This window comes from Macaca nemestrina, chromosome 16 (genome assembly GCF_043159975.1).
Source record: "Macaca nemestrina isolate mMacNem1 chromosome 16, mMacNem.hap1, whole genome shotgun sequence".
Taxonomy (NCBI): domain Eukaryota; kingdom Metazoa; phylum Chordata; class Mammalia; order Primates; family Cercopithecidae; genus Macaca; species Macaca nemestrina.
Window position 1 is genome coordinate 29,576,583 of NC_092140.1, and position 20,436 is coordinate 29,597,018.

A 20,436-nucleotide genomic window follows, 5' to 3' on the forward strand; every position below is an offset into this window, starting at 1 on the left:
TGTATATTCAATTGTTTAATGTAATTACAAGTAAGATAGGGTTTCAGTCTGACATTTTTCTATTTGTTTTCCTTATGTCTCACATGGTTTTGTTTGATAAATAGTTGTCTTCTAATATACTATTTTAATTTTCTTAATTTTTTTACTATAGTTTATGAGCTTTTTTTAAATGGTTAACCTGGATATTACAATCAGCTTCTTAATTTATAACAATATAATTTGGTTTATACCACCTTAATTTCAATCATTCACAAAATCTATGTGTCTATATAGTTCCATCCATCCTACTTATTTTTGGTTTTATTGTCATACAAACATTACAGTGTACATTTTATGCCCATTAATACAGACTTATAATTACTTCATTAGATATTTGTCTTTTAAATCAAGTAGGTAAAAAAAAGTATTAAAATCTACATTTATACTTTTTATATTTAACTATATAGTTACCTTTCCTGCTGCTTCTTATGGGTGTACGCTGATTTACCGTGTATTGTCCCTTCTTTTCACCTTAAAAGACTTCCTGTATGTTGATTTTAGACCACGGTCACTAGCTATTATCTCTATTTTTTGGTTATTCAGGATGTCTGAAATTTGTCTTCATTTTTTTGGAGGATAATTTTACTACATATAGAATTTTTTGTTGACAATATTTTTCTTTCAGCCCCACTCATTTATTTCTGACAAGAAAGCAGCTGTTAATCCTAAACATGTAGTGGATTCCTTCTACATGTTGTGTTACTTTTTTCTGATGTTTTTAATATTCTTTGTCTTCTGTTTTCGACTGTTTATTATTGAGTGAGGTTAATACTGCTTTATTAAGAAAATAATTCCTATCTTTTAGGTCTAGTTTAGGTCTTCCAAATATATTTTGGAAGAATTGAGAACGAGAACCTAATCTGGATTGTAAATACAAATCTAATTACAAATAATATTTTTAAATTAATTGTGAGATTAGGAAGCTAATATCTGTATCCTCCATGCCTATGAGATAGATGAAGATACTGCCTTTTTAATATATTATCAATGCATGTACAATGTCAGTCACCTAACAGGACTATAGTAAATATTTTTAATGGATAAGTTAATGTGTAAGTGAAAGAATTTAAATGTCATTTAAAAGTTATTAATACGCTGTTTGAATGACTGTGAGAAACCAGAAGATAAAATAACTTAAAATCAATTTAACAAAATGTACAGAATTAAAATTTCAAGGCAATAGTTATAACAAGCTAGATCTTGTAGCAGTAACTAACATCTGGAGATCTGTAGTGGAAATACAAGAATTAAGTCTTTTCACACTCATGCTAAATATTCAGCAATGTTCAGCTCTTATTCTGATCCATATTACCTTCACTTAAGAATTAGCCTGATAGCGATGCTTTTGTCTTCAAAATTGCTACATGTATGAAGGCAAGGAAGAAACACTGGTAACCACAACTGGCTCTTAAAGTTACTCTCAGAAATGCCATTATATCACTTTCACTCACATTTAATTGGCAAATATAAGTTGCATGGGCAATCCTAACTCAAGTGGACAGACATGTATAACCCTCTAATAAGACAGGGTAGACAAGTCATAGGGCCAAGCTGGTCCCTCATAGAGAAGGAAAAACAATCTTCTGGAAAGCAGGGTAGTTATTAAAAAATAAATAAATAAATAAATAAATTGTAATTTACCACAATGATATTGATCCCCAGTCTAATGTTGATTCTACTAAATTGGTTTATATAGTTAGGCACAGTGGTTCATGCCCTTAATCCTAGCACTTTGGTAGGCCTAGGTGGGAGGATGACTTGAGCCCAGGAGTTCGAGACCAGCCTGAGCAACATGATGAAACTCCCTCTCTATAAGAAATACAAAAATAAGCCAGGCATGGTGGTATGTGCCTGTAATCCCAGCTACTTGGGAGGCTGAGGTAGAAAGATCACTTGAGCCCTGGAGGTTGAGGCTGCAGTAAGCTGTGTTCATGCTATTGCACTCCAACTTGGGATGGAGAGTGAGACCCTCTCTCAAATAAAATAAAATCAATAAAAAATTGGTCTACATAATGCATATTCCATTACTAGTAATATCTGATAACTAAGCTTTGATGTGCATATATATATATACAGTAGCTCTAGCATACACAAAAACAATTTACAGCGGAGATTTGTTCACAGTTCATTAAACAGCTATACAAAACTGGTTTTATACTTTCCAAAGCATGTTTATGATTTGTAGAAATGACACCTTAGATATAAAAGTAAAATAAAACATTACTTTGACTTCTGACATATCTGGAACGGCAATGCATCAATCACCCACAGCCTAAAGAACAAGATGATGTTTAGTGCTGAGAAAGTCTGTCTAAAAATATTGCCTGAGAGGCATATCATGGTCTTCTTTTTTTTCCTCAAAAATTAGTTGTCCAGAGAGACCTTCATCAACAATACAACATATGTACTACATTATTTAGAATGTATGTTTTTCAAAATCAGAGAGAAAAAAAAGAAAAACAGAACATACACTCTGGACAATAACTTAGGATGTTTCATCTACAAATGACTTTTTTGTACAAGCATTTTCTAAAGCTCCTTTTTTTTTCATATTCTTGAAGGAACAGAGAGATCAGTCAAAAATTTACTTTGGGTCTTGTATTGTGCTAAGTAATCTGAAGGATACAATTAAAATATATAAAATGGATACTACCCTGAGGCAGCCAGCCAGTAAGATGGTGATTTAAGGGAAAATTAAACAATTAAGAATTAATCAATTCTCAGCTCGCTGCAAGCTCCACCTCCCAGGTTCACACCATTCTCCTGCCTCAGCCTCCTGAGTAGCTGGGACTACAGGCGCCCACCACCACACCCGGCTAATTTTTTGTATTTTTTCGTAGAGACAGGGTTTCACTGTGTTAACCAGAATGGTCTCGATCTCCTGACCTCATGATCTGCCAGCCCCGGCCTCCCAAAGTACTAGGATTACAGGCATGAGCCACCGTGCACGGCCAAGAATTAATAAATTCTTAATCCCAGTACTTTGAGAAGCTTAATCCCAGTACTTTGGGAGGCCAAGGCATGTGGATAATTTGAAGTCAGGAGTTCAAGACCAGTCTGACCAACCTGGTGAAACCTCATCTCTACTAAATTACAAAAATAAAAAATAAAATAAAATAATAAAATACAAAAATTAACCCCATCTCTACCAAAAATACAAAAAAAAAAAATAGTTAGCAGTCACCTGTCATCCCACCTACTAGGGAGGCTGAGGCAGGAGAATCACTTGAACCTGGGAGGCAGAAGTTGCAGTGAGCCGAGATTACACCACTGCACTCCAGCTTGGGCAACAGAGCAAGACTCCATCTCAGGAAAAAAAAAAAAAAGGAATTAATAAATTCTAAAATGAATAGTGCAAAATTTTGGACAGAGATATTCAAGCCAGCCAGATATCTAATTGTGGTGCTGAGGCAGGAGGACTGCTTGAGCCCAGGAGATCAGGGCTTCAGTGAGCTATGATCACGCTACTGCATACCAGCCTGGGTGAAAAAGTAAGACCCTGTCTCAAAAAAAAAAAAGATATCCAAGCCTAATTATATAAAACAATGAGATACACTACACACATACACACACACTCACATATATGATATATATATATGATACCAACATCAAAGGCACACAGTAATGGAAAATCTGTAATACCATAGTTTTTGACACTATCAAAAGTATGTTTTATTCTCAGAACGATTTAAATTTGAATTCTTGAGAAATACCAAAATAGTGAATGTAAAGTGATCTCCCCACAAAATTATGATGAGTTACACATTATATTACAATGCATACAATTTCATCTGTAAACTTTAATAAACTAATTAATTTAAAATTATTCTAGAGATTAACAGAGTAAGTATTAACTTCCAACCTGAGACAAGACACCAATGGAAGAGAATAACAGAATGAATATAACACCAGAAAACAAATTTTATGGTAGATGTACCAAAAGCAGTGTTTAGCAGAAACTTTCATTGTATCAGAAGCAAACTGAAAAGTAATGAGCTAAAGAGTAAGTTCAAGAAGTTATAAACAAGCAACAGAATAAGCTATGAAAAGAAGAAAGTGAAAAATAAGGATCAGAGAAAAGCATAATGAAATAAAAAGGTGAAGTCTGAAAATAACAAATATTTTTAAATATATTTCTAAACTATATTTAGAAGATAGAGACAAACTGGCTAACTTTAGGCAGACTGATAAGAAAATGAAAATACAGATGAAAAATATTAGTCTCTTTTATTCAGTCTCTTTATCATTGCTATATATTTTAGTAATGTAAAACTTAGTGAGAGGATACTGTTCGTAATATAGAATGAAAATAGCAAAAATAATCCAAGGAGAGAAAACCTTAGGCCAACATCATTATGAACATCAATGCAAAGAAACACACATTATATTAACCAATAGAATTCAGAGGTACATTAAATGTATAATATGCCATAATCAAATGTTTCATTACAAATTAAGGATGTGTTTTCTGTAGGACACATATGTTGATTAAAAATATAAAACCAGCAGAGGCGCACCCAAGATGGCCGAATAGGAAGAGCTCCAGCCTCCAGCTCCCAGCGTGAGTGACACAGAAGACAGGTGATTTCTGCATTTTCAACTGAGGTACTAGGTTCTTCTCACTGGGAAGTGCCGAACAATTGGTGCTGGTCAGCTGGTGCAGGCTGACCACCCAGAGCTGAAGCAGGGAGAGGCATCACCTCACCTGGGAAGCGGAAGGGGGAAGGGAATTCCTTTTCCTAGCCAAGGGAAACTCAGACAGACAACACCTGGAAAATCAGGTAACTCCCACCCTAATACTGAGCTTTATCAAAAGGTCTTAGCAAATGGCACACCAGGAGATTATATCCCACACCTGGCCCAGAGGGTCCCATGCCCACAGAGCCTCCCTCATTGCTAGCAGAGCAGTCTGAGATCTAACTGCAAGGCAGCAGCAAGGGTGGGGGAGGGGCGCCCGCCATTGCTGAGGCTTAAGTGGGTAAACAAAGCAACCAGGAAGCTCGAATTGGGTGGAGCCCACCACAGCTCAAGGAGGCCGGCCTGCCACTGTAGACTCCTCCTCTGGGGACAGGGCACAGCTAAACAAAAAGCAGCAAAAACCTCTGCAGAGGTAAATGCCCCTGTCTGATAGCTTTGAACAGAGCAATGGATCTCCCAGCATGGAGGCTGAGATCTGAGAACAGACAGACTGCCTGCTCAAGTGGGTCCCTGACCTCTGAGTAGCCTAACTGGGAGACATCCCCCACTAGGTGAAGACCGACAACTCACACCTCACAAGGTGGGGTACACCCCTGAGACGAAGCTTCCGAGTGAGAATCAGACAGGTACACTTGCTGTTCAGCAATATTCTATCTTCTGCAGCCTCCGCTGCTGATACCTAGGCAAACGGGGTCTGGAGTGGACCTCAAGCAAACTCCAAAAGACCTACAGCTGAGGGTCCTGAATGTTAGAAGAAAAACTAACAAACAGAGAGGACACCCACACCAAAACCCCATCAGAACGTCACCATCATCAAAGACCAAAGGCAGATAAAACCACAAAGATGGGGAAAAAGCAGTGCAGAAAAGCTGGAAATTCAAAAAATCAGAGCGCATCTCCCCCACCAAAGGAACGCAGCTCATCGCCAGCAACGGATCAAAGCTGGACGGAGAATGACTTTGATGAGTTGAGAGAAGAAGGCTTCAGTCCATCAAACTTCTCAGAGCTAAAGGAGGAATTACACACCCAGCGCAAAGAAACTAAAAATCTTGAAAAACGAATGGAAGAATGGATAACTAGAATAATCAATGCAGAGAAGACCTTAAAAGAACTGATAGAGATGAAAACCATAACACGAGAAATATGTGACAAATGCACAAGCTTCAGTAACCGACTCGATTAACTGGAAGAAAGAGTATCAGCGATTGAAGATCAAATGAATGAAATGAAGCAAGAAGAGAAGTGTGGAGAAAAAAGAGTAAAAAGAAATGAACGAAGCTTCCAAGAAGTATGGGATTATGTGAAAAGACCAAATCTATGTCTGATTGGGGTGCCTGAAAGTGACGGGGAAAATGGAACCAAACTGGAAAACACTCTGCAGGATATCATCCAGGAGAATTTCCCCCACCTAGTAAGGCAGGGCAACATTCAAATTCAGGAAATACAGAGAACGCCACAAAGATCCTCCTCAAGAAGAGCAACTCCAAGATACATAATTGTCAGATTCACCAAAGTTGAAATGAAAGAAAAAATGTTAATGGCAGCCAGAGAGAAAGGTCGGGTTACACACAAAGGGAAGCGCATCAGACTAACAGCAGATCTCTCGGCAGAAACTCTCCAAGCCAGAAGAGAGTGGGGATCAATATTCAACATTCTTAAAGAAAACAATATTCAACCCAGAATTTCACATCCAGCCAAACTAAGTTTCATAAGTGAAGGAGAAATAAAATCCATTACAGACAAGCAAATGCTTAGAGATTTTGTCACCACCAGGCCTGCCCTACAAGAGATCCTGAAGGAAGCACTAAACATGGAAAGGAATAACAGGTACCAGTCATTGCAAAAACATGTCGAAATGTAAAGTCCATCAATGCTAGGAAGAAACTGCATCAACTAGCAAGCAAAATGACCAGCTAATATCATAATGACAGGATCAAGTTCACACATAACAATATTAACTTTAAGTGTAAATGGACTAAATGCTCCAATTAAAAGATACAGACTGGCAAATTGAATAGAGTCAAGACCCATCAGTTTGCTGTATTCAGGAGACCCATCTCACATGCAGAGACACACATAGGCTCAAAATAAAGGGATGGAGGAAGACCTATCAAGCAAATGGAAAACAAAAAAAAAGCAGGGGGTGCAATCCTAGTCTGAGATAAAACAGACTTTAAACCATCAAAGATCAAAAGAGACAAAGAAGGCCATTACATAACGGTAAAGGGATCAATTCAACAGGAATAGTTAACTATCCTAAATATATATGCACCCAATAGAGGAGCACCCAGATTCATAAAGCAAGTCCTTAGAGACTTACAAAGAGACTTAGACTCCCATACAATAATAAGGGGAGACTTCAACACCCCACTATCAACATTAGACAGATCAACGAGACAGAAAGTTAACAAGGATATCCAGGAATTGAACTCAACTCTGCACCAAGTGAACCTAATAGACATCTACAGAACTCTCCACCCCAAATAAATAGAATATACATCCTTCTCAGCACCACATCACACTTATTCCAAAATTGACCACATAGTTGGAAGTAAAGCACTCCTCAGCAAATGTACAAGAACAGAAATTATAACAAATTTTCTCTCAGACCACAGTGGAATTAAACTAGAACTCAGGACTAAGAAACTCAATCAAAACCAATCAACTACATGGAAACTGAACAACCTGCTCCTGAATGACTACTGGGTACATAACGAAATGAAGGCAGAAATAAAGATGTTCTTTGAAACCAATGAGAACAAAGATACAACATGCCAGAATCTCTGGGACACATTTAAAGCAGCGTGTAGAGGGAAATTTATAGCACTAAATGTCCATAAGAGAAAGCAGGAAAGATCTAAAATTGACACCCTAACATCACAATTAAAACAACGAGAGAAGCAAGAGCAAACACATTCAAAAGCTAGCAGGAGGCAAGAAATAACAAAGATCACAGCAGAACTGAAGGAGAGAGAGACACAAAAAACGCTCCAAAAAATCAGTGAATCCAGAAGCTGGCTTTTTGGAAAGATCAACAAAATGGACAGACCTCTAGCAAGATTAATAAAGAAGAAAAGAGAGAAGAATCAAATAGACACAATAACAAACGATAAAGGGGATATCACCACTGACCCAACAGAAATACAAACTACCATCAGAGAATACTATAAACATCTCTAAGCAAACAAACTAGAAAACCTAGAATAAATGGATAATTTCCTGGACACTTACACTCTCTCAAGACTAAACCAGGAAGAAGTTGAAGCCCTGAATAGACCAATAGCAGACTCTGAAATTGAGGCAATAATTAATAGCCTATCAACCAAAAAAAGTCCAGGACCAGACAGATTCACAGCTGAATTCTACCAGAGGTACAAGGAGGACTTGGTACCATTCCTTCTGAAACTTTTCCAATCAATAGAAAAAGAGGGAATCCTCCCTAACTCATTTTACAAGGCCAACGTCATCCTGATACCAAAGCCTGACAGAGATACAACCAAAAAAGAAAATTTTAGACCAATATCCCTGATGAACATCGATGCAAAAATCCTCAACAAAATACTGGCATACCGAATCTAGCAGCATATCAAAAAGCTTATCCACCATGATCAAGTGGGCTTCATCCCTGGGATGCAAGGCTGGTTCAACATATGCAAATCAGTAAATGTAATCCAGCATATAAACAGAACCAAAGACAAACACCACATGATTATCTCAATAGATGCAGAAAAGGCCTTTGACAAAATTCAACAGCCCTTCATGTTAAAAACTCTCAATAAATTCGGTGCTGATGGAATGTATCTCAAAATAATAAGAGCTATTTATGACAAACCCACAGCCAATATCATACTGAATGGGCAAAAACTGGAAGCATTCCCTTTGAAAACTGGCACAAGACAGGGATGCCCTCTCTCACCACTCCTATTCAACATAGTTTGGAAGTTCTGGCTAGGGCAATCAGGCAAGAGAAAGAAATCAAGGGTATTCAGTTAGGAAAAGAAGAAGTCAAATTGTCCCTCTTTGCAGATGACATGATTGTATATTTAGCAAAACCCATCGTCTCAACCCAAAATCTCCTTAAGCTGATAAGCAACTTCAGCAAATTCTCAGGATACAAAATCAATGTGCAAAAATCACAAGAATTCTTATACACCAGTAACAGACAAACAGAGAGCCAAATCATGAATGAACTTCCATTCACAATTGCTTCAAAGAGAATGAAATACCTAGGAATCCAACTTACAAGGGCTGTAAAGGACCTCTTCAAGGAGAACTACAAACCACTACTCAGTGAAATAAAAGAGGACACAAACAAATGGAAGAACATACCATGTTCATGGATAGGAAGAATCAATATTGTGAAAATGGCCATACTGTCCATGGTAATTTATAGATGCAATGCCATCCCCATTAAGCTACCAATGAGTTTCTTCACAGAATTGGAAAAAACTGCTTTAAAGTTCATATGGAACCAAAAAAGACCCGGCATTGCCAAGACAATCCTAAGCCAAAAGAACAAAGCTGGAGGCATCACGCTACCTGACTTCAAACTATACTACAAGGCTACAGTAACCAAAACAGCATGGTACTGGTACCAAAACAGAGACATAGACCAGTGGAACAGAACAGAGCCCTCAGAAATAATACCACACATCTACAGCCATCTGATCTTTGACAAACATGACAAAAACAAGAAATGGGGAAAGGATTCCCTATTTAATAAATGGTGCTGGGAAAATTGGCTAGCCATAAGTAGAAAGCTGAAACTGCATCCTTTCCTTACTCCTTATACGAAAATTAATTCGAGATGGATTAGAGACTTAAATGTTAGACCTAATACCATAAAAACCCTAGAAGAAAACCCAGGGAATACCATTCAGGACATAGGCATGGGTAAGGACTTCATGTCTAAAACACCAAAAGCAACAGCAACAAAAGCCAAAATTGACAAATGAGATCTAATTAAACTAAAGAGCTTCTGCACAGCAAAAAAAAACTACCATCAGAGTGAACAGGTAACCTAGAGAATGGGAGAAATTTTTTGCAATCTACCCATCTGACAAAGGGCTAATATCCAGAACCTATAAAGAACTCAATCAAATTTACAAGAAAAAAACAAACAACCCCATCAAAAAGTGGGCAAAGGATATGAATAGACGCTTCTCAAAAGAAGATATTCATACAGACAACAGACACATGAAAAAATGCTCATCGTCACTCGCCATCAGAGAAATGCAAATCAAAACCACAATGAGATACCATCTCACACCAGTTAGAATGGCGATCATTAAAAAATCAGGAAACAACAGGTGCTGGAGAGGATGTGGAGAAATAGGAACACTTTTACACTGTTGGTGGGACTGTAAACTAGTTCAACCATTGTGGAAAACAGTGTGGCAATTCCTCAAGGATCTAGAACTAGAAATACCATTTCACCCAGCCATTCCATTACTGGGTATATACCCAAAGGATTATAAATCATGCTTCTATAAAGACACATGCACATGTATGTTTATTGCGGCACTATTCACTATAGCAAAGACTTGGAATCAACCCAAATATCCATCAGTGACAGACTGGATTAAGAAAATGTGGCACATATACACCATGGAATACTATGCAGCCATCAAAAAGGATGATTTCATGTCCTTTGTAGGGACATGGATGCAGCTGGAAACCATCATTCTCAGCAAACTATTGCAAGAACAGAAAACCAAATACCACATGTTCTCACTTATAGATGGGAATTGAACAATGAGATCACTTGGACACAGGGAGGGGAGCATCACACACTGGGTCCTATTGTGGCGGGGGGAGGGGGGAGGGATAGCACCAGGAGATATACCTAATGTAAATGATGAGTTAATGGGTACAGCACACCAACATGGCACATGTATATATATGTAACAAACCTGCATGTTGTGCACATGTACCCTAGAACTTTTAAGTATAATAAAAAAAAATTAAAAAAAAAATAAAACCAAATGATCAAGTTGACGACGAGAGAAATTGACTAATTCAACATTTATATTTAATTTTTTAAATGTTAAATAGATAATATAGATACATATTTAACATGACATATGTGTGTGGATGTATATCCATTAATTTGACTATGAGTAATTAATGACCATATTCTATGTAAGTATACTTATGCTTGAAAGAAATACACAAGATTCTTTCCTATTGAATTCATGAACTAGACAAGTCAATCTTGCCCAGTATAACAAGTATTATTCTATTTATTTTAGCAGTGCTAACCATATTGATTTAGACATAGTTAAAATACTAGTTTTAAATATAGTCTACAAAGAAGAAACATGGAAGATTATTTAATTGCATATCAGAAAAACACATGAGAATCATCTAAAAAACTCATTAAAAATTAAAGAATTTACTATAATAAAAAGTTACAAAACTAATCTAAAGGAGTCATCTTCTTTTTCAGGAATAAAAAGATGCTTAAAATATATGACAGAAAACAAACCTCTTTAGAGTAGTAAACAAAGCATTTATATCTATATCTGCATCTATGTCAATATTTACAGGGAAATGGGAGAGAGGAAGAAACAAAAGAGCATAGAAAAGTAACAATACCTACTGAGAAACAAATAAATGATTAAAATAAATGGAAAGTGTAATATAGTTCTAGATTTTAAAAAGCTCAAATTGTAAAGATATAAAATTTTCTTAAGTCAATCTATAAATTCAACTGAAATCCAATTAAAATAACAGCAGGACAGGGTTACTGAGAAAATAAATATAGTAGACTAATCAGGAAAATCATTAAAAAAAAGAGTAATGAGGCAAAACATAGTCTTAACACACTAAAAGATTGGAAGCTAGAATAATTAACATAATTTGTTACTATCATCAAGATACATAAATCAAAGGAACAGACAGAGTTCAGGAAAAAACACCAAAAATACATATACTATATAGTATGTCATAATGATGGCATTTTAAGTTGGTAAGGACATGAGAGTGAACCACACTTGCAACAGGTTTTGTGTCTGTGTGTATAAGATGTGTGTAATGCTTATTACAAAAATAATTTTTCATAGATTAATTTTTAGGGTTGAAAATGAGAAAATAAATGTTATGAGAGTTGACTGTGTTTGCTAGCCCACTTTTTATTAGGAAACACTTTTTCAAGGGAAGGAGAGATTTCCTCCTATTCAGTTCTTAATTAATACTTGGCAAAATTTTAGACTAAGACAATTCTTAAAACACACAAAGACAGAAATCAGTCATAGGATATTTCAACAGAGCTTTTATTTTTATTCACAAAAATGTTCTATGCATTGGACATTACTCAATTGGTTTCCTAATCCTGTGAAAGTGAGTCACTTTTCTTCTTTGTATAAAGTACAAATTCTCCTCGACTTTATATAATGAGATTACATCCAAATAAATCCATCATAAATTGAAAATGCACTTTAATACTCTATCCCAAGGCCAGGTGCAGTGGCTCACTCCTGTAATCCCAGCAATTTGAGAGGCCAAGGCGGGGTGGATCACTGGAAGTCAGGAGTTCAAAACCAGGCTGGTCAACATGGTGAATCCCGTCCCTACTAAAAATACAAAAATTAGCTGGGCATGCTGGTGTACACCTATAATCCCAGCTGCTTGGGAGGCTGAGGCAGGAGAATCGCATGAACCCAGGAGGTGGAGGTTGCAGTGAGCCATGATAACGCCACTGAACTCCAGCCTAGGTGACAAATCAAAACTCCGTCTCAAAAAAAAAAAAAAAAATCTACCCTACCCAACATCATACCTTAGACTAGCCTACCTTAAACATACTCAGAACACTTACATTAGCCTACAGTTGGGAAAAGTCATCTAATACAAAGCCTATTCTATAATAAATTGTTAAATATCTCTAATAATTTAATGAATACTGAGCTGAAAGTGAAAAGAGAATGTTTGTACGGGTACTTAAAATTCAGTTTCTACTGAATGCATGTTACTGTCACAAAATTGTAAAGTTGAAAAATTGTAAATCAAACTATGGTAAGTCAGGAACTATTTGTACCTGAATAATTTTTCACTCCCATTTCCCCAGTTTGAGAAACCTCTTTTTATTGATCTGATTAGGAATCAATAATGTCATCCAATTTCATTATTTGTCTTTTAAGTATAGGTCCTAGAGGCAGCTTTTCCTTTAATAGATTAAGCTTGAATAATATCCCTGAATAAATAAAAACAATTTTGTTAAGTATTACATGCATTTTGTTGCATCATATATATACGTCTCAGGATTTAAAGTTCAGAGTTTAGAGTACCAAGGAGTAAAAATAAGTTACAGTTATTAACTTCACTTCTTTTTTTGTTTGTTTGTTTTCCCTAAATAATGAAGAATTATAATCTGGAAAGTTAATCCAAGTCTCAGAAAAGAACTCTGCAATATTCTCTTGGCTTATTTTGTTTGAGGAATTTTTCTAAGCAACACATGTAACACACTCCAAAAGTAAAAAAAAAAATATAGGTATATCTGACTATATAAAAATGTAGAATACTATCAAAAATAATCAATCAAGGTATTTAAAAATTGCGAAAAATACTACAGTGAGATTCTTACTTATTAGTCGAATACAGAGCTCATAAAAATAAGAAATCCATCACAAACAAACTTATTTGGAAAATGAGAAAGGATGTAAATAGCTAAATGATAAAGATAAAAGTTAAGAATAGCAAAAGAGTTGGATATTTAATTTTAATAATGGAAATAAATAACAATTTTTTACCTGTGTTATTAAAAACTCTTAATTTGACAAACCAATAGCCATTAAGTATATCTGTCTTTTAAACTGTTAATAGGTCTGTAAATTGTGAACATTTCTGGAGGTAAATTTGCAATGTTTAGAAAAACTTAAATGCTGGTACCTTTTTAACCATCACAGCTAGAAATGAAGGTATACCCTGTGACTATCTGCTATATGTACTGTGATTACTGATATACTCATAAAATTCTCTGTACGTACACATACACCCTCCATCCCCCAAAACACACACTCAAGTTAATTATGATGTATTATCATTTATAATGGCCAAAAACTGAAATCAACCAATGTGACTATCAACAAAAAACTGATAAAGTAAATCCTGGTACATTCATATGATGAAAAGTTATTATAAAGAATGACTTTGTTCTGGAGAGAATGCCAAAATATTTTTTAAAACATAATTAAAACTCAAGATACAACTACAATGTATACATTATCATCCATTATGTGTAAATCAAATTGATGGACAGTTAAGATAGATATTAGATTGTATAGATATTAGATTGTATAGATATTAGATTGATGGTACTATAAGTAAATAAACAGATGAAAATAAATTAAAAGTGTCTTCTTTGTGGAAAGCACTACAATCATTTCAAAAACTAAATCACATTTGGAGTGTATTGCTAGGATAGAACAGGGATATAAAGCAGGGAAATAAGGATTTCATGTGTCATTTTGTGTTTTTTTAACATAAAAAATGTGCAGAATTAGTCATATGAACTGCTTATTGAACATTTTATTAAATATAACATAAAGTGTATAAATTACAAAGGTATAGCATAACAAAACCACACACCATGAGTATACATATTTGACCAGCATACAGATTAAATAATAGACTTCAACATTGTTACAGGACTTTTTCTTGAGTCAGCTAAAGATAGGATCCTTGTCCCATGGCCATGAAAGTTTAGGCTTGCAGATGGTTCGAAGGGCGAGTAAAGCAGGGTTTTATTTGGTGAGAAGGAAAAAAAGGGAAAATATGGACTCTCTACAAGGCCAGAATCCCCTGCTAGAGTGCTTCCTGTCTCGCCCTTTGAATCCCAGGTTCCACACAGGAAGAGGAGGGGATAGGCTTCACCCTGCTGCAAATGGCGCAAACTTCCCAAGGCTCCACCTGAGTGTGCAGCCTGGCTGGATTCTGCCCAGGACTCCCTCCCACCTGGCTGTCTAATTCCTCACTCTAAAGAAGTACATCTAATTGCCATTAGAATAAGGATAAGGACAAAGACCAATCTTAACTGCTTCATGCTGACAGGGGGCGCTGTTTTAGGAGGCACTGTTTTGGGAAAATGGCAGTCACAGCTCCCTCAGAGGCCTATCTAAGGGTCCCCAACAGAAGGGGCCATTGTCAGAGGCTCCAGTTGCATGACCATTTGGAGTCTCATGAGCGGAAGGCAGGAACAGACAAACCAGGTTATTAGAAAACATGTATCAAAACAAAACAACGGGAGAGGCAAGGACAGCTCAAAAATGTTGAGGCCTTTTACCAGTTTGCACAGGGAGACTGAGGCCAAAAGCCTGACTGGTAAAAAATACTTACCCTTGGCTGGGCGTAGTGGCTCATGCCTGTAATCCCAGCACTTTGGTAGGCCAAAATGGGTGGATCACCTGAGGTCAGGAGTTCAAGACCAATCTGGCCAACATGGCAAAACCCTGTCTCTACTAAAAATACAAAAAATTAACCAGGCCTGGTGTCTCAGGCCTGTAATCTTAGCTACTCAGGAGGCTAAGGCAGGAAAATAGCTTAAACCTGGGAGGTGGAGATTGCAGTGAGCCAAGATCACGCCACTGCACCCCACCCGGGCAAAACTTCATCTCAAAAACCAGAAACAAAAACAAAAAACCTCTACCCTTTTGCTGGCATGTTGGGCTTCTGGTTGCCTTCCCCTGAGCCCAATCGTAAGCCGACCAGTTTAAGGTTTGGGAAATTAACTCTTCCCAGTTTGGAGAATGCATTTGAGGAGAGTGTCCTGTAGTAGAGACACAATTACCTATCTGTGAAGAGAGAAAGGAGAAGAAAGGAGAAAAAGGTGTTTTTTCAAAGGAGTCCCAGGGGTTCAGGATGCATTTGAAAGGGTTACAGACTAAAGATGAATGGCTACCCATCTAGACAGAGGAGAGGGGAAAAGGCATCACTGGTTCCCTTCTCTTCTTAGCAGATACCTGGGGTACATGAGGGAGAGAGGGAAGAGCATCCTCTTTCCTTCTTCCGTCTTTGTATCCCTGGGTCTCAGCAACCTTAGTAGGTGCTGACATGAGTGCCAAAGCAGCTTGCACCCATGAAGCAAAGGGATCCAGGGGGTTGGAATCACCCACTCTTACCCATGTATGCCCTATCTCCCCTGCTGTCAGTAGCCTGGGATTCCCTAGACCTCATTTATGCCATGGATACTAATGTGACCTTTATCCATGAAACAGGACGCTTGGAGTTGGCTTGATAGGCAGGATCATCCATGTTCACCTGCACCATGCTTTTTAACTTCTTTTATACTTTGCCTCTGGATCCCTGAGATCCAGTTTTCTTCCTAGGGCTTTGACCTAAAATTTGCAATTGAGTTTGGGAAAAAAATGTGTCTCAGGGGGTGCTGCATGGACTCCTTATCATAAGCTGAATGCTAAGGTGAAACTGGAACTGAGTCCTCCTCCAACAAAGGAGAGAAAAAGTCATCTTGTGACACACCCAGAAAATTGACGGCTATAGTTATGCTTGCTGAAATACGGGTGTATGGTATTGGCTTTGGTTAGTTCCCTTGGTCTTACTTTCCCAAAAGGAAACCTTCAAGTGGTGGGCATCCTATTTATTGCCATCAACTGGCACGATTTGCAGAATAATTGCTCAGGACTAGAATACTGATCCAGGTTTCTACATTATCCATCCCTTTTGTTCTTTCTGAGCTGCAGCCAGAGATTACTGGTTGGTTCACCGGAACAAGCAGGGTTAGTGTAAATGTAGGCAAAAACTTAAAAACAACTGATGAGTTTAGAATTTAGTGACAAATGTATGATAAGTTTTAAAACATAATTTCTCATACCATATGACCCAGCCATCCCATTACTGAGTATATACCCAAAGAATTATAAATCATGCTTCTATAAAGACACATGCACACGTTTGTTTATTGCAGCACTATTCACAATAGCAAAGACTTGGAATCAACCCAAGTGTCCATCAATGACAGACTGGATTAAGAAAATGTAGCACATATACACCATGGAATACTATGCAGCTATAAAAAGGGATGAGTTCGTGTCCTTTGTAGGGACATGGATGCAGCTGGAAACCATCATTCTCAGCAAACTATTGCAAGAACAGAAAACCAAACACCGCATGTTCTCACTCACAGGTGGGAATTGAACAATGAGATCACTTGGACATGGGAAGGGGAATATCACACACCGGGGCCTATTGTGGGGAGGGGAGAGGGGGCAGGGATGGCATTAGGAGTTATACCTGATGTAAATGACGAGTTGATGGGTGTTGATGGGTGCAGCACACCAACATGGGACATGTATACATATGTAACAAACCTGCACGTTATGCACATGTACCCTAGAACTTAAAAGTATAATAAAAAATAATAATAATAATAAAAATTTTTTAAAACATAATTTCTCTCCTTCCAGTCCTCATTTAAAACAAATTATGTTAGGACTGAGTTATTTGCAACACAGAATTTAGTTTTATACTTGCCTGATTATTTGCATAAAGTGCAGCAAGAATAACTGTTTCTACATAGGCCTTTTGGATTGGCTTTGATGAAAGTCTGTACCACAAGAAATCTCAGATAAGGCCTTTAAAGCTGAACTTTAAAGGATCTGTCTCCTCAAGTACCTGTGAGTTGGGTGATCCTTTCCTCTTAAGGTCCTAAGACAAACTTGGAGCTGCAGGACATGTTAGAAATTTGGAGCTCCTGGATCTGTTAGAAAGTGACATTCTTTACTGACCACAGGTAAAAAACCCTATACAGGGACTATGTAAACGACAGTATAAGGCCAGTCTCCCATGGGGCTTTTATCAGCTCTACAAGTCAAGATTGAGTCCTTAAAGGAAGCATACCCTTCCACCCTTGGTAAAATGACCACTTTCTCCAATTGTGTCCCATTGCAAAAGAAAAATGGATTCTTATTGCACTGATGCAAACAACTATATTGCCATAAGTTAAGAATACTCACAGACAGTTTCCAAATTCTAGAGGATTCAGGCAAAGAGAAGCAAACGTGCTCCAAATTTTGTTCATAGGAGTAAGGCTGTAAATAGTTCAAAATAAGTTTCCTTGACTCTGAAAAACAAAACATGGATCAGGATTATTCCAAGCAAAAATCAAAAAGGTTGCTTCAGCTTTCTGAGTTTAGTCCATTTAGTTAACATTTGTTTTGCTTAATATTTGTGAACATTCGGCTCTTTATGAGTCCTGTATGTTTTGCTTTATTCCAATATTATAATCTCCAAAGTTACTGGAAGCCTGTATATGAGAACACCTGTTGCAGTTCTATAAATTATAAACCATCTTTTGAAAAGGATTAAAACAAGAAAAACAATTGTCTATGAATAGCAAAACATCTAGGGTAGTTAGAGTTAGAAACATGATTGATGAAGTTTGGTTAGCTCCATGATTTACAATAACTTAACATAACCTCAATTACTATTGATAGCATATACTTAGACATTAGAGTTTTAGAAATTCCATACAATTTTGGAATATGTATTAACATTATTCCTAAAAATATAACCTAAAGATTGAACATCATTTATTTCCAGTAGTTTCAATTACATGTCGTAATAATAACTTCTAACAATTTCTAACTTTAAGGTGAAACCTGGTAAGTTGCTTTAATTGTGTGCTAAGTGCAGCCAAGGTTTGACGTTTTTCAGCATAATTAAGGGTGTGGATAGTTCCATATATCCCCAGGCCTTGACAACTGTGAAGCCGGCAAGTCAAGTAGTTCTCAAGACTCAGAAAGCAGTCTATAACCTGAAAACATTTAGCAAGCCTTGCATCTGCCCATATAATTTAGTCACCTATTTACATTGTAATGATACCTGCATTTTACCAATAGTCTTTAAGGCTCTTTTTATTTCTCAAAGATTAAAGTCATATTAACTGAAAGGTACCACAGCTTTTATCTTCCCTTCAGAAAATATTCAATCCAAGCGCTTGTCTTTCTTTAAGCCAAATTAATTAGAGCTATTTTTACAGACAATACACAGACACAGACAGGCAGGAAAAAACCCAGTTCCCAGGTGGGGTTCTATAAGATACAGGGCTAGGAAAACATGCAGGTATCAAACCAGAAAGGAACTTATTCCCTAAGGCAGGATTGCTAAACAAAGCCATGCCACCACAGTTACAAACCATGCCCTCCAGGATGGAAAGCAAGATGGAGGCTTGCTTTCACAACCAAAGCTTGCAGAGAATATAAACAGAGACAGTTGGGGGGCCTGGCTTAGAAAAATGTCTTCTGAAAAACAAAACAAGAAAAAAAAAAAAAAAAACTTTAAAAAGTTAACTGCTGATGGGGTAGAGAAGGGGAAGAAAAAACAGTTTAAAAATGCCTGGGGAAGAACCTTTTATTCTTATGCAACTGGTTCCTCCACCAGGGAGAAAAGTTTACCCTTAATTACTGTCCAATAGAGTTAAACACCTTGGCCAGGGAAGGGGAAGGCTGCGGAAGTATGTGGCTGGGAACCAGCCAGCCTCCTGTGTGTGGGACCCTTGGGCCATGCGTCCAGGTCCTGGCACAGAGGTGAGGGTGGTGGGCGGCGCGGAGCTGCTGCTTGCTGGTTTGTCCTTAAAGAAGAAAGAAAAAGGCCATGAAAAGGCCTGATTCCCAGAAGCGACAAGGGGTGGGGGTGCGGTTTCCCATAACCTCAGAAGTTTGAGGATGAAAAAGCTTAAAATCCAGAGGGGGAAAAAAAGATCTCTCCGTTTGCATTTCACTCACCGCTTCTAGAGCCCCCACGTTGCACGCCAAAAATGTTGCAGGATTTTTCCTTAGTTCAGATAAAGATGGGGTCCTGTTGCACGCCAAAAATGTTGCAGGATTTTTCCTTAGTTCAGATAAAGATGGGGTCCTTGTTCCATGGCCTATAAAGTCTGGGCTCACAGATGGTCTGAAGGGTGAGTAAAGCAAGTTTTTATTGAGTGAAAAAGAAAAAAGGGAAAACAGGGACTCTCCGCAAACCCACAGGATCCTGCTAGATTGCTTCCCCCCTTCCCAGTTCAAATCCCAGGTTCCACACAGGAAGAGGAGGGGCCTAGCCCACCGGAAACCACGAAAACTTTCCAAGGCTCCACCCCAGTGCTCAGGCCAGCTGAGTTTTGCCGGGAACCCTCTCCCACCTGGCAGTCTCATCATTAGCCAGAAGTTCCCTTCATGTTCTCCATAAGCCTATTTTTCATTGTAACATGAAGACACACAACTGATATTATTAAATGCTTAGCTACAATTCTAAAACCATTGTTACTGGGTGTGAAAGGAGTGCAGATTTGGTTTTAAGTAATTTAACATTGAACATTTTTTATGAACTATCTTAAAAGTGATTAAAATTTTAATATTTTAAAACAGAAAGTTTTACCAACATTGCTCCCAAAACAAAACAAAAAAATAGAGTTGTTAACATTTTTTCTCAACAATATAATTTACTTTTCTTATAAGACACTTGTAGGAATTTAGCATTTCTGTAGTATTCTTCAGCTTTATTTATAGTCGCCAAGCTTTAATTTAATCGAATTTGATTAATACAGCTAGATTATTTAGAGTTGATAGTATTTATACTTAGAAATGCGAGATATTGATTCTTCAACTTTACAACCCACATTCATCCTATACCTTAAGATTTTTAAAATATATTTTAAAAAATAGTTAAATTTTTTGGAACGGTTTATGGTTCATCCCAAAATTGAAT

The 20,436-nt window shown here is 37.3% G+C and overlaps 1 long non-coding RNA gene across 1 annotated transcript in view; it reads right to left on the bottom strand.

Moving 5' to 3' along the window:
* Nucleotides 1-19,923, bottom strand: part of LOC139359207 (uncharacterized) — a 98,505-nt gene extending 78,582 nt beyond the window's left edge. The window contains exons 1-2 of the long non-coding RNA XR_011615117.1: nucleotides 19,473-19,923; nucleotides 17,703-17,809 (exon numbers count right to left, since the gene is read on the bottom strand). This is a non-coding gene — a long non-coding RNA (uncharacterized lncRNA). The remainder of the gene's footprint in view (nucleotides 1-17,702; nucleotides 17,810-19,472) is intronic.
* Nucleotides 19,924-20,436: the final 513 nt, after the last annotated feature.